Source organism: Stegodyphus dumicola, chromosome 3 (genome assembly GCF_044657685.1).
Source record: "Stegodyphus dumicola isolate Sdum_Otavi_A_Nest chromosome 3, ASM4465768v1".
Taxonomy (NCBI): domain Eukaryota; kingdom Metazoa; phylum Arthropoda; class Arachnida; order Araneae; family Eresidae; genus Stegodyphus; species Stegodyphus dumicola.
The window spans coordinates 195,883,167-195,897,182 of NC_140770.1; positions in this window are offsets into that span (position 1 = coordinate 195,883,167).

Here is a 14,016-nt window from a genome sequence, read left to right on the forward strand (position 1 = left end):
ATTCTGTTCTCTATACAATATCTGTTTCTCTATCACTAAAGGGCCATTAAATTTCTTTATTTATTATTTTCATAAGACTCTAGCATTATACAATAGTTAGTAATAGTAGCAAGTCATGTGGTTTTTTTCTTCGTAACTATTCCGTAGAGACGCTACATTCCTTATCAGCAGTCCGTTCTTATCAGCAATTCACACACTTCGGAGGCCCCCCTTTTCGTGCTTAGGAATTTCTTGAGAGGGGAAAATGGGGATCTCTTGACCATCCATGAGTATAGATTGTGATTTTTGTTACTAAGATCCCCGACTTTTTTCAGGTATCAAACTTAGAATTATGAGCAAATATAAATACAGTGTGACGGAATTTGTTAATCTTGTACTATAATAAATTAATGCTCTCACACTGTGTATGGATTTATGATTTTGTCAATTACTGATTTTCTGAAATATACATGAATTTTTGGGAACGGTAATAGTTAATGTTACTTTAGTTAAAATATTATGTACATTTCTGTGGTGATATATGTCTTTTCTAGTTAGGTCTCAAGATGCATACACATTACCATTTAGGAATTCATTCATTTATTTTTTTTTAACTTAGCTAAAGTTTGCTTCTTAAAGACACCAATTTTTGCAAATGAAATCCTTTTAACTACACTTATGGACACAATCGTATTTTATTATATTTTCTACTTCTTTTCCTTTTCTTTCTATAGACCATTTTTTTTTTTCTCTATTATTTTTGGGCCATTTATTTTAAATTTTATTTTGTCCCATCTTTTCTTTCTGGCCTTTTGAACTCGTACAAAATGTACGAAGTTCCTTTTTACTCTCCTCAAATACGAAATTGCCCTCTATATACCTTTCCTTCGCACCTATTTTTGATTTTTCGCCCATCGGTGCAGAAAGACTTAGCGGGTGCAAAACAAGACATCTGTCTACTTTGTCTGTCTGTCTGTCTGGGTGTCTCTCTGGTGCATTATACTTACCCTTTACACTCTAAAGTGCTAGTTAAAGAAATAACTACATTTCACATGTGATTTATTATTCGGAAGTAGCTGTAATTATACATTACAGGCATGTAAAAGGCGGCTAAATGGAAAATCTTAGCAGTTCTTGAAAGTTCTGTAAAATAGACGCGATGCACTGAAGATTATGAAGTCATGTCGCTATCCTGACTAATTCGCATGATGTTATAATTACCAGATCTCAAGTAAGAAAACACCAGTAAAGAGATGCTTTCGTTAAAATCTCACAGATTATTTTTCCTACAGGAAAAAATTTCCCTAGCTTAGGAAAGGATTGAATATCATGTTTTGGTGCATAACGAAAGAAAAAGTGGGGAAAACATGCTATCATGTGCTGGTTGTAGAACATGTCAATTCTCGCTAAAATAATGTTTCTTCGCTGAAAGATGAAGGTACTTGAAATTAATTATCACTGTCAGGACTTGTATGTCTTTTAATTTGTTTCGGGAATATTGCGTGTTTTGAATAGGAACAAGCTATGTTCAAATATGTGTGAAATGGACGACAGAAGCAGGAACGGTTAAACTTACCCTTTATTGTCCTCGATATCACAGGTGCTCCCGCACTTCGGGATACAAAGACCAACCACTTGTAGTCTGAGCGTAAAAATATAAAACTACTAACTAAAAATAAGAGTTAACTTTGAATTTAGTTTACACAACAGCCTAACGCTAAAACTGGCCTTTTAAATTATTACGTCTGTAGTACGCAAACTGCCGAAACTACAATACGTTTTAAATATCAAGAGGACTAAACCTCTGGCCTTAAAGACAGACAGCAGCTGATTGAAAACTCTTATGTAATACACTGGCAAGGCGGCTCACTTTCCCTCTCTATCTAACTCTTGGCAAAAAGCCACAACTTGAATACTTAAGCGTTAGCAAGTACAATTTACATAAACAAGTTAACGCATTTAATTCTGGCCGGAAGTGGAAAATATGAGAATATAGTAAAGTTTTAAAATAAAATAAAAGTTTGTAAAACTTAAGATCCTTACAACTTGTCTTCCTTGAAGACAACTATATTCTTCCATAAAAAATTGTAAGCTTCATAAAAATCTCAATACATGATTAAATACATATATGCCAACAACATAGAAATACCAGCGAAGCCTCCTCTCTCCTGTGCTATTCGCCGTGCAAGAGGGTGGAAACTGGTTAGACGTGAATTTATGTATTCGCTGAGCGGTTAACTCAGTGATGGCGAACCTAAGATATATCTGTCGTAAGTGACATGCGATCCCATTTTGGGTGACACTGGCACATATCACGCATTTCCAGCCGTCGACGGAGATAAAAAAAAATTGCATAATACAAAAATATTTAGCTCCTGCTCTTCCCAACATATGTTTCGCTTATTTTGGGTAACATTCTTGGTAGACGTATGACATGGACATCAGACAAAAAATTCTACATGTAACACAGTACCAGAGTTAAGCTAGGGTTTTTCCTAATTTTGACACGCCGAACTCAAAATATTCGCCATCATTGGATTAAATAATCGAAGTTCAAATGTGAATAGTTGCGTTCACATCAAGATATAAAAGGAAATTAGATTAAATAGGTTTCCAGGTTAAGTACTCTACATCAGCTGTCATGAGAGTTTGCTTAAACTTTGAAAGTAGTCTTCACACTTACGTTAATTTATGTCATTTGTCTGCTGAAAAAGATAATTTAGCAAAACAATAACTGCATTTACTATTGCAGCGATCATGTGACGCGAGAGACTTCGGTGGCTTCGAGTGAGTATCGATAGTTGCTTGCTCGTGTCGCCACCTATTAGCATTCATTAGAAGTGTGGCAGTGCACGAGTTTCTCATGTCCTTCAAGATGGTAGTGACCTTGGGATTCAATCATCCTGGGTCTGTTTAATGCGAGTTGAATTCTCTACCACTAGCGCAAAAAAACACCTCTGCATTAGGTTCAAGAATTCCAACTCTTTCAAGTTTGCAAGCGTTTAGTTGTTCTCGAGATCGCTACACATTTCCCTCTCAACCATTTCTGATACGATATGAAGAAAAGCCCGGTTTGGGGGCGTGATTGTGAGCCCAGTGCGTTGACGTGATTAATCGTCGTGCAGAGGGCGGTGACTGCGTCTCCAGTGTGTTGTTATGCCCATTTGGATTCGTTGATGGATGACTGAGAGGTCTGTTGGCATTTGTGTCGCCGTTTGGTTGAGGTGGAGCGTGTGTGACGTAGTTTGTTATTTGTCCTCAGTTGAGAGAAATGTTTCGAGATCGCTACACTATTTTCGTCAGATTTCTTCACGTCATGCTTATATCATGAAACTTACAAGGATTTGTTCATGCTCATTTCCTACTTGTTCTCTGGCCCAACAGAGCAAATAAGACCACTGAATACTGTTAGTTTGACCGGAACTCATATCCAGGCAAGCAGAGCGGCTGCATGGGTTTGCTTCATAACAAAGCGAAAACCGGCCAATTTCCTTCAGAAAAAACTTCCATAAAAGCTTCACAGCCCTTAGGTAGATAGCACTCACATGCATTGCCTTAATATAAATAACTTATTCTCTTTTGATGATTTAAGTTAAATTTAAAAATTTATACATTTATCACTTAGCTAAGCATGTTTTCATAATATTTTTCTCATTATTATGGCTTATTTCCAACTTTCTGGTTTACATTTCCTACGGATAACTGAAAGAAATTGGCTTTGAGACAACTTTCGAAAAAACATCAAGTTGCACATCTGTCGCCATACAATGCAAACAAAATGTGAATGCAAACAAAGTGTCTGGCGGTGTTAAATTTTCACCCAAAATGTTAAATGAAATTTAATTTGATAAAAATTATTGCTAACATATTTTGAGAGACAGAATAATCCATATTAATAATTTATTCTTCAAAATATCAAGCATTTTGTCCCGCAATGTTTGTTCTCAATTTTCTTCTGCAAGGTATGTTAGTCGGATGTTGAAATATCAGAAAACACTCCTAATCATCTATGTTTCCATGCAATGCATGAAGATAAATTAAATTCAATTAAAAATGGAATTTCATTGAAGCGCAAAAAGGGAAACCAAATAGGAAGCAATAACTTAAATATGCAGAATGAATTTTATAAAACCCTAAATCAGGTAAAAAAATAAAATAAATAAAACTTAATAAAGAAATGATGACATGGTAACTTAATATGCCTTTTCTTCTCTAGGAAGTTCGGTAAAGCCTATGATTAAAACTCTCAAAGGAACGGTTCATAGTTTCATCCCAAAATTTAGGTCAATCAGCCGTAAGAAAAATGTATATGATGCTTCAGTTTGTAACTTCCTTGGAGATAATTACAATATGTTCCAGGGTATAACGCGCACTTTTAATGCAAGGAATAAGACCAAAATTTACGGGCGCCAGATATAAAAATAATAGATTTAAAAATAAGGAAAAGATAAGTATGAAAAATCAGATTTTCTATATGTACCTAAATATTGCTTATTTAAAAGAAATAGCATAACTTGTGAACTTAAAACTTTTCATTATCCAATATAAAGAAAACTTCTTGATATTCGTATTCTGTTACATCTTCGGACACATCATTGAACTGTGTTTCATCTTCACCATCACTCTTATTCTCATCCATAAATAAATAATCATTTTCCGTTCCATCTAAATTGTTAAATATACTATACATTTTAAAATTACTTTTGACTTACGTTGGCTTTAATTTCATTTCAAGCTTTTATTATCCATTGACACACTATTTCTAGACTCGCATGACACATTTGGCCTCCTTTTGCAAATCTTTTTTCACCTTCTAACATCCACGTATTCTACTGTCGTTTTAAAATTTCTTTGAATGGTTTATTGAGACGCATCTAAAGGCTGAACTAATGGCGTTAATCAACCTGGAATAACTGCCATGTCAGAATGGCATGTCTTTCAACTAACTGCTATGTCTTTCAACTATTTCTTCGTATTATCCGTTAGATGGGATCTGAAAATGTCCACAGCTAAAAGACTTTCCGGATTCTTTTAGTCAATAGGACATATTTGCCAAGCATTTCTTGTCCACAGTTTCGTACCGATTTCTTCCATCCATCTTTCTCCGTGAACATGAATGAAAACACCATTTCAGAAATTACATTTCGGGATCGCCTTTCTTTTAAAAATAACTATACATTTTAATATTGTACCGTCCACCAAGCAGGACTACGGTGAGGCGAGATTTTTCATGACCTGTTGTTGTGAATTGTTTTGTTCCCTTCGCAAAAATTTTTTTTATTTCTTATCATACCAAACATAACTGAAGTTTCATCCTTATTTGCAATATATAAGAGTTTTATTTGGGGGGGAGTGAAGGTCAATAACGTACTTCTGGAAACTTACCAATTTTTTCTCCAAATCTTTCGGAAGTTTCCGAAAATTTGTTTCTACTCGAACTAAATTATTCCATGCCATAATTACACCGCCTCAACTCAAAGTTGCTTTAAAAATTTCTTTTTCATTTGCATTCTATTTTGCCCACTTTAAGGCAGATTAAAGTACGCTGTTTCTTGCTACAATTGATACATTCTGGCGATTTTCTTTGACACAGTTAGTAAAACTTTCTTCTAGGATATGCCATTTCATTATTCCTTTACGCAAAGCACATTTATTCGTTGTTCATGTTAATTATTGTAATTTCATTTTTCTTCCACTCACGTATGGAGCTTTCACCAACAACAAACATGCTTGCTGTAGCACGATTTCTATTTTCTTTCGCAAATTGAATCACTTTGCATTTGAAACCAGCATTGTGTTTGTCTCATTTAGCAGGAGCCATGTTTACTATCAAAAGCAACATTAGATCATCTGCATTTTAATTAAAGCAATTGCGATTTACTGAGTCCTTCGATGTTCACTTCAAGATCACGGCTTCAAATGGCTATAGAAAAATAAAATATTTAACTCCTAAATTCCGTGAATTCATTCGGATCTGGAGTGCATTCTTAGCCCAAATTATGTTCCCCTTTTCTCGGAACACTATAACAACATTCTTGTGGACACCTGCCTTGAATATAACCCACCGTCTTTTCAGAATTATTTACTCCCACAAACATTTCTCCACACACATAGTGTTCCTTTTATCGCTTGTCAATTTAGTATAAAATTGATCGTTACTTTCATTAGTATTATTTATACTTCTTGTATATTAAAAAGTGTCGCTTGAAAGTATAGCTGGAATACGCAGTAAACAAAGAAAATTATTTTATTTGAGATAAGAATTTTAAAAGATGTATAGAAAGCTAAGAGTCAATGAAATATTGGAGATACATAGATTCGATGAAATCGGAACTTCTTCTACGATAAAATTATTGTTCTAGATATGATTGAAAATTATCTTTTAGACGTAAAAACAGCTCTAAGTCTTTAGATTATTTTACGTAAATTTAAATATTAGCTGGTGAAGAATTTACTACGTAATACTGTTAATATAAAAATACTAATTATTCTTATCAAAAGAAATATAACAGAATGACGGAATTTTCCTCAGAGATATTCGTACAAGTATTCAAAATATCACGCAATATAATCAGTAGTTATATTTTAAACAACTAAAAACGTTAAAATACAACACAGCGCAAAGCGTTATCTAAAGAGAAAGCTAAGTTTCCCATTTAATCTCAGTTTGCGGGGAACTACAACTTGCAACAGCAGCAACTAATTAAACAACTCACTAAACAACTAAACTGAGACTTGGATCGTAATTTTGCTACAAACCTCAAATACTAAGAGTTTCTACCTTTATACTGAAAATTATAATCATTACTGAACTGAGCCAATGCCAGTGAGGAAAAATTTCGAAGTCCCTATGGTAATCAAACCATCTACCTCCACATCAGAAGAGTAATGAGCAGCAGGACTGAAACCAGAAAATAGGGGAAGGAGGAGAGAAGGAAAGCCTACATGGCTGCTGAGTTCATAGTACAACATGAGATTCTCGTTCCGAGACGGTGAGTGTTGGGAGATCACAGCTGAGTAAAAAAGAGGATGAAGAATCATCGGCAATGGCAAATCTGAGAAGAATAAGAGTGGTAGGGTGAAAGAAAAGAGTGAGAAAGAGCAGGTAACGTACTTTTGGGAGCGGTGCTGGTGACAGGAAAAGAGAGGGTTCCAAGATCATCTCCTGTGGCCCCATCTATCCGCGTGAATGGAAGCTTACCGGAAAGTCGAGATTAGGGTTAGCTGATCAGTGATGGAGTCGCCATCTAGTGGTGGTGTCTGCAGAGATTAATCTTCTTCAGCACATCTGATTATTGTCATCGCTGCCTGGAAACCAAATCTGAGTTTATCGGAGGCACTGCACTGAGACTCTCTTTCTTCGGCCTTAAATAGCTTTTAACTGGCAGCGTGAGATCTTTCTAGTAATTTCTGCTTCTCCAGATTTCTGGAAAGCAAAACGAGTGGAATTACGATTACAGCTAACATAGTATTCAATTTAAATATAAATTACCGAGATAAACATTTTATTAAATGGTAAATGCACATGCTCCTGTATTTTTACTTTTCCGGCACAGCTTTCTGTTAATATTTGTCTCGTGCTGCATTATACGGGAAAATATAGCAATTTCAATTATAATTCTATTAAAAATATCAATCTAAATTCAAAATTCGTAACAATACAATATATTATTTAAACATTGTTTAAAATTATCAGTAATTGAGATCCTAACATTATTGGTGCAGGAAAATTACACAAGCGCAGAGCAACTGTGCTTGAGTAAGTTATAGGAATTGTTTTTGTGTCACCGTATTAAAACACTGGAAGAAACTTAGAGAATTCTGAAACAAAATTTGATTTTCCGTCACCAGTACACAAAGAATCATTATCTCAAATTGCTAAAATGGCACTAAACCAACTTTTCATTCAAAATATATTTACGTTTAGAAGTGGTTATGAGGAGACGAAATCAAAAACTTGAGAAATCTGCGAGTTCTGTGAAGTTGCCAAACATATTTATTAAATGCAGAGATTTAGTCTAATGGTAATCTTGCGCAATTTCAACTTCCTTTCAGGATTACGAATGCTATTCAGGACTGATTTCGAAAGAAACGCTGCGTTCTAGTGTTCGCGTACAGCAAAACAGTTTACACGCTTTGGTAAAAACAACTGAAATTAGAGTATTTTATTAAATGCACTAATTTCAATTGCGCTATTGTACCGACGTCTCTTATAGCAGAAAAATAATTTCTTGTAATCAATTAATTTATTAAACAATTGAATTTAAATATTAAAAATGATGCTTTATATTTTAAAAAAATCAAAAGGCGCAAAAGTATAACTTTTTCATCATAAATATTAAAATTTAAGCCTAAAATAAATATTCAAATAACTATTTTTATTTTTACACTATATACTAAGTTTTAAAAAAAAAAAAAAAAAGCATTATTACGTATTTTGTATTTACTTATCTATTTTTAGTGGAACTGTAATTCAAATTGTTTTTTATCCCCGTGCACAGAACATATTTTAAGAGAAAGCTACGCCGGAAAAGTAAAAATACAGGAGCACGCGCATTTAACATTTAGTAAATAGATGTCTCGTAATTCTACTCTATTGCTTTCCAGAAATCTCGAGAAGACGGAAATTACCAGAACTTCTCGTGCCCGATTAAAAGACTTTAAAGATAGAGACATCTCAGTTCAACTGTTTACTTAGTTGTTGTTTACTTAGCTGCGTAAATTTTGTTGATCTAATCAGCGTTCTCTGCGCTTTGGTTTGCGTTCTATTTAACGTTTCGAAGTTTAAAATATAACTACTGTTGTGATCTTGTACGAATATCTTTGAGGAAAAATTTCAGCATTTGGTTTTATTTCCTGTGATAAGAATAAATTCTATTAATTTCTTATAGGACTTGTGAATTCAATCCATTACGAACCCGTACGCAAGTAACACCTTTTGGTGTCAGAACTGAGATTTTAATGCCAATAACTAGAGTAATGGAGAAAGAGTTAAGGCAGTTGGTGGCAGTTTCTGCAGCATTTGAAGAATTAATGAAAGTGGGCCAAGAAGAGATGAAAGCTTGTGAGGAATCTGTTAAAGCAGAGATGTAAGTCTGCCAACATTCCGTTAGAGATGAAAGCTATTAAAAGGAAATGAAAGCCGGTCAAGATTCCGTTAAAGTAGTAATGAAAGCTGTTAAAGGAGAAATGAAAGTACATCAAGAGGAAATGAAAAGAGAAATTACCTGCATAATAGAAAACAAGTTCGAGGCTATGGAAGGAAGAATAGATACAATTGGAAACAAAGTTAGAGAAATTAAGGGAAGAGTTTCTGCAGCGAAGCAACAAATTAAAGAAAGAGATTTTGCCGTCGAACAACAAATTCATAAAAGGGTTTCGCCAAAGAAGTTGACACTTTAATTGGTAGCCTTGAGCTATATTAATTTAGCCTTAAGCTCTGAAAACTATAAAATTGCAGTGAACATACTAAAAAACGATTTCGCCGAAAATATATTATTATAGACGGGCACAAGTCAAATCATATGACATTGCATCGATGCGTAGACTTTATTCAGTATGCGAGGATTAGAAAATAACGGAATAAATCCTAACAGTTATAGTTGCCTATTGTATCCAGGGTTGTTAAAATCGATACCCAAAGATTTATCATTAGAATTTTCTCGCAGAACACATTCAAAAAATTAAAACGAAATATCTGATTTATTGTAATTTTTGAAGATAGAAATTTAGTGTCGTGAACGTAACAAACAGTTAAGTAGAGACTGTAATTTAAGCACTTCAGATATGCGATTGAAACTAAATTTAATTCTCCACAAAAGCCTAATCAAAAGTATGGAATGCTTAATAAAAACACTCGTAATTACAACGATGGAAAGAGCAAAAAATTAGATACGAAAGCTTCTTCTACTTCTGATTTAGCGTCTACGGGTATTAAAGAAAATTAATAAAGGCATGCGTTTTTTGTCCCATTGTACAGAAACTAACAAATGACGGAAAGATTGAAATAGTACGTAGAAATGGCACTTGTTTTAGGTGTTTACAAAATAAGGGTCCCATCAGTAAATTTTGCGATTATAACATTTTTTGCTCTCGTTGTCAATCTAAGCATTCTACGATTATGTGTAACAGAATTAATTCCAAGAGTGAAAAGAGAATGATCAAAACTGCTCAGGAAGTTGAAAATAAAGTGCTTTCGAATCAGAGCAACCGCTCCAATGTTTGTCTATAAACTTTGGTCGTAAGGGTAGCTGAGAAAACCGGAGTTGGAACTCCTATACCGCCAATGTTAAATTGGCCATTTTCGATGTACCTTTTCTCAAAATCTGCTGTAGATACAAACTTGAAATTTTTTGTCTAATTAAAGTACATCTATCTGATTATACTGAAATGAGATTTTGAATTTTTGAATAATTTATAGAATATTTTATTAGCACTTTTCTCATAAAAAATTTGTGAATTTTTTTTTCTTAGTTTATTACAAAAAGCTCATTTCAGTATATATTAGGAAACATAATAAATAAGCCACAAAACTTTTAGAGACCTGTTAGCAATAGTTCCTGAGAAAAGGTATATCTAGTATAAGAAAACCACCTTTGGAGAAAAACACGTTTTTATGTAAAAATCTTCATTTATAAAAGCATTCGAGGTGCTACTTTGGTAGACGGTAGCACGGATTTTAGCGATTTTTTTTAGGCGAGCGATACGACATATGGTAACCCCTTTGCTGGACAAGTTATTTATGGTAACCGATGTTTGTTGTCATTTTATTTAAAAAAAATAACGCGTTTTATTATGCATATATTCCATGTTTTAAATATTATTTATGGCTTCTAAGTATTACAAATCAATTTAATTTTGTGTTTTTATTTGAAATAAAATTTTATTGTTTATGATATTTTATATAATTCTGTGTTGTGGATGATGTAATCAATGACGTCACCTTACTTTAAAAATAATTGGTTTTAATATCTATAAATTTAATCTAATGTTTTAAACATTATAGCTATTAAATATTAAAATACAACTTAATTTTGCATTTTTTAAACTGATTTTATTATGTATGATTGTTTAAATAATTTTAATTCTATGCATGATGTAATCAGCTCCCTGATTGGTTAGTGAATATTTGTGAATTACCGCGCCATTTTAAAATTTTATTATTCATATCTTGAACTTCCATAGATTTCATAGCGAACGGATATGTCCTTTTCAAAGATTAATGTTGTTATTGGTAAGTACCAAGACTTATTGGTATCGGAATCAAAAAAATTGTTCTTTGAGACCTTATTTTGGCCAACCTGGCTTTCCTAATCAAAGATTTATTTATGAATTGTTAGAAGGGTCAGAGGAAATTTATTTTAAATATTTGGAGGAAACCTCGCTGATTCCTTCTTCAATGAAGTGCGAGAAATGTGGATCACAGATGAAGATCGTTAAAAGAGCCGATTCTGAGGACGGCCGTATATGCTATTGTGACCACAGCGGAAGAAGTAACAGCTGTAACGGTAAAAAAAATATCAGACATTTCTCCTTTTTTACCGGCAGTAAACTTCTAATTGCTGTCATTTTAGCTGTAGTGTACGAAGAGTTCTTATTTACATATATTTTAAAGTAATATTTTAATTCTTTTAAACTTTGGTGTGATGGTTTTTAATTCGATATTCAATTTAAGTAATATTTTAATCCAATTAAACGTTGGCGCAATGTTTTTATAGCGGTGTTTTTATTCTATTTCTTTGTTATATGAAAGTAATATTTTAACCTTACTTTAGTATTTTATACTCGTAGTAAATGTATTTATTTACATTTGCCTGCCATCTTAAAAAACAACAATTTCAACAAAAATTAATCCATTATTTTTAACGATATTTATTTATTATTATTATTATTATTATTATTATTATTATTATTTTTTTTTTTTTTTTTTTTTTTTTTTAAGTTTCGAATACTTTACTATGCATAAAATACGTAAAAACAGCGTTTTTCAAGATGGCTGGCGTTTGTAAAAACCGCGTCAACAATTGCGGCAACGTAAATCGCGAAAAATCCGTGCAACCGTCTACCAAAGTAGCACCGCATTCGATGATAAATTAAAACTAGAATTTTTACAATTCTAATTTTCATAGAGATTAAAGTAAGGTATTTTTAGAAAGCTAAACGTGTAGAGAATTTGAAAATGCAAAAATCCCAAATCACCATTTTTTGAAGATTTTTGGCTTCCAACACCCCTTAAAGGATTATTTAAAACTGCCAATAGATACGGGAAGTCAGAACACGTACATAAGTCAATATGCTGCTAAAACGTTAAGATTAGAGAAGATAGGGACGGACCTAATTAAGCATGGGTTATTTGGAGGTGTAGAAGTTTCTGAAGATCATAACCGTTATCAAATAGATTTAATTAGTTTAGATGGAAAGTACAAGTGTAAAATCGAAACACTAGACCCAAGAAAAATTTATTCGTCATTACCTAAGATCAAAGACGAAAAGTTGATTAAAGTATTAGAAAATCCTTATTAACGAGTTCAAATTGCCAATGCCCCATGGTATGTTCGAAATCGCAGACTACATACTGAACTGAAAACAGATCATATTAGAACTTTTTACTATCGACTAACCAAAACATTTTACGAAGACCTGGAGTCCATTGGTAACCCCGTGATTTAAATGTATGATTATGATGTCAATGATCAATGCAACATCAAGAGGCCTATGGCCATTTTTAGTGATGCTGTTGACTAACTTCTGTATGGCATGTTTTGTGTTGTGCATTAATGTTACTTCTTACCTGTGCTGTATTTGTAAATTATTCTATGGATGTATTCATGTTTTCTTTTAATATTGCACACTGTGTCTTGCACTTACCAATATTTTTGCATTATTTTTTGCTATGTAGTGTTGTTTCTGTTCCTGCTAGTGGCTTTCCTGGACGGCATTTTCTCTATGTGATCATGTACACTCTCGTAGTTCATTATTAATCATCCTAACTTCATTATTAAGCCCATATATATATAAAAAATTCTTATAAAAAATTCTAAAAAAAAATATGTAAAATTAAAAAAAAAAAAGAAAAAAAAAAGAAAGAAAGAAAAAGAAGAAGAAGAAGAAAAGAAAAAAAATGTGTATTAGAAATCTTGGGCATATTTTTAGTTTGCATTCTGTTCGAACTAGCGTATTTTCGATTGGAGGTAGGGTTCTTTGACCCAGGCACGCCGGTGGTACAGGAGACAGGAGACCACTGGGTGAGCAGCTGCGTCGCCATGAAGACTTTCAGCTTTATTGCTCACTCAGTGGAACCACGTTTATTTAAAATTTTATATTACAATAAAAATTTTGATTTTGATATATACATAATTTTGAACTTGACATACACTGACAGAATTCATATAAATATTAACAGAAATTTTGATAGTACGTACGTAGAATATAGAATGCATAATGTAGAATACAAATAAAGATTTAGATACAAAATTTTGGTTATATACATAATAAATAAAATAGGATTTTAATTATTTGTTTAAATGCAATAATAGTTCACAGTTGATAAAGAGTATAATTCATAAATAGTTCACTATTCATAAAAGTTCACAGTTCATAAGTCTGTTAAAGTTTATTTATTTGTTGGAGTTAATAGTTAGTCTGGAGTAAGTTCTGATAAATTTTATAGTTAGTGTGAAGTAAGTTTCATATTTGTTGATTGAAGTTGTGCTGCCTTGAAGTGATGCTAATTATGTAGAAAAAATGCTGATGTGGAATTGTGATGCCTTAATTCATGCTGCCTTTAGATTATCACAATTTTCTATGAGATATTCTATTAAATTACGAAGCTTTTTGCGGAGAGATTTACTTCTGAGTAGTTGTTTGAATGATCCTTGGGCATTTTCACTTGTGAAAGGACGAAAGCGGAGGTCTTTAGTGATTGCACATTCAAACAGGTAAAGATCTGTTGTTCCTCTTGATCCACATATGCAGGTGGTACACCATCACTCGTTGCGTACATGTTATCAACGAGTTTGCTTCAAGAAAATCCTGAAG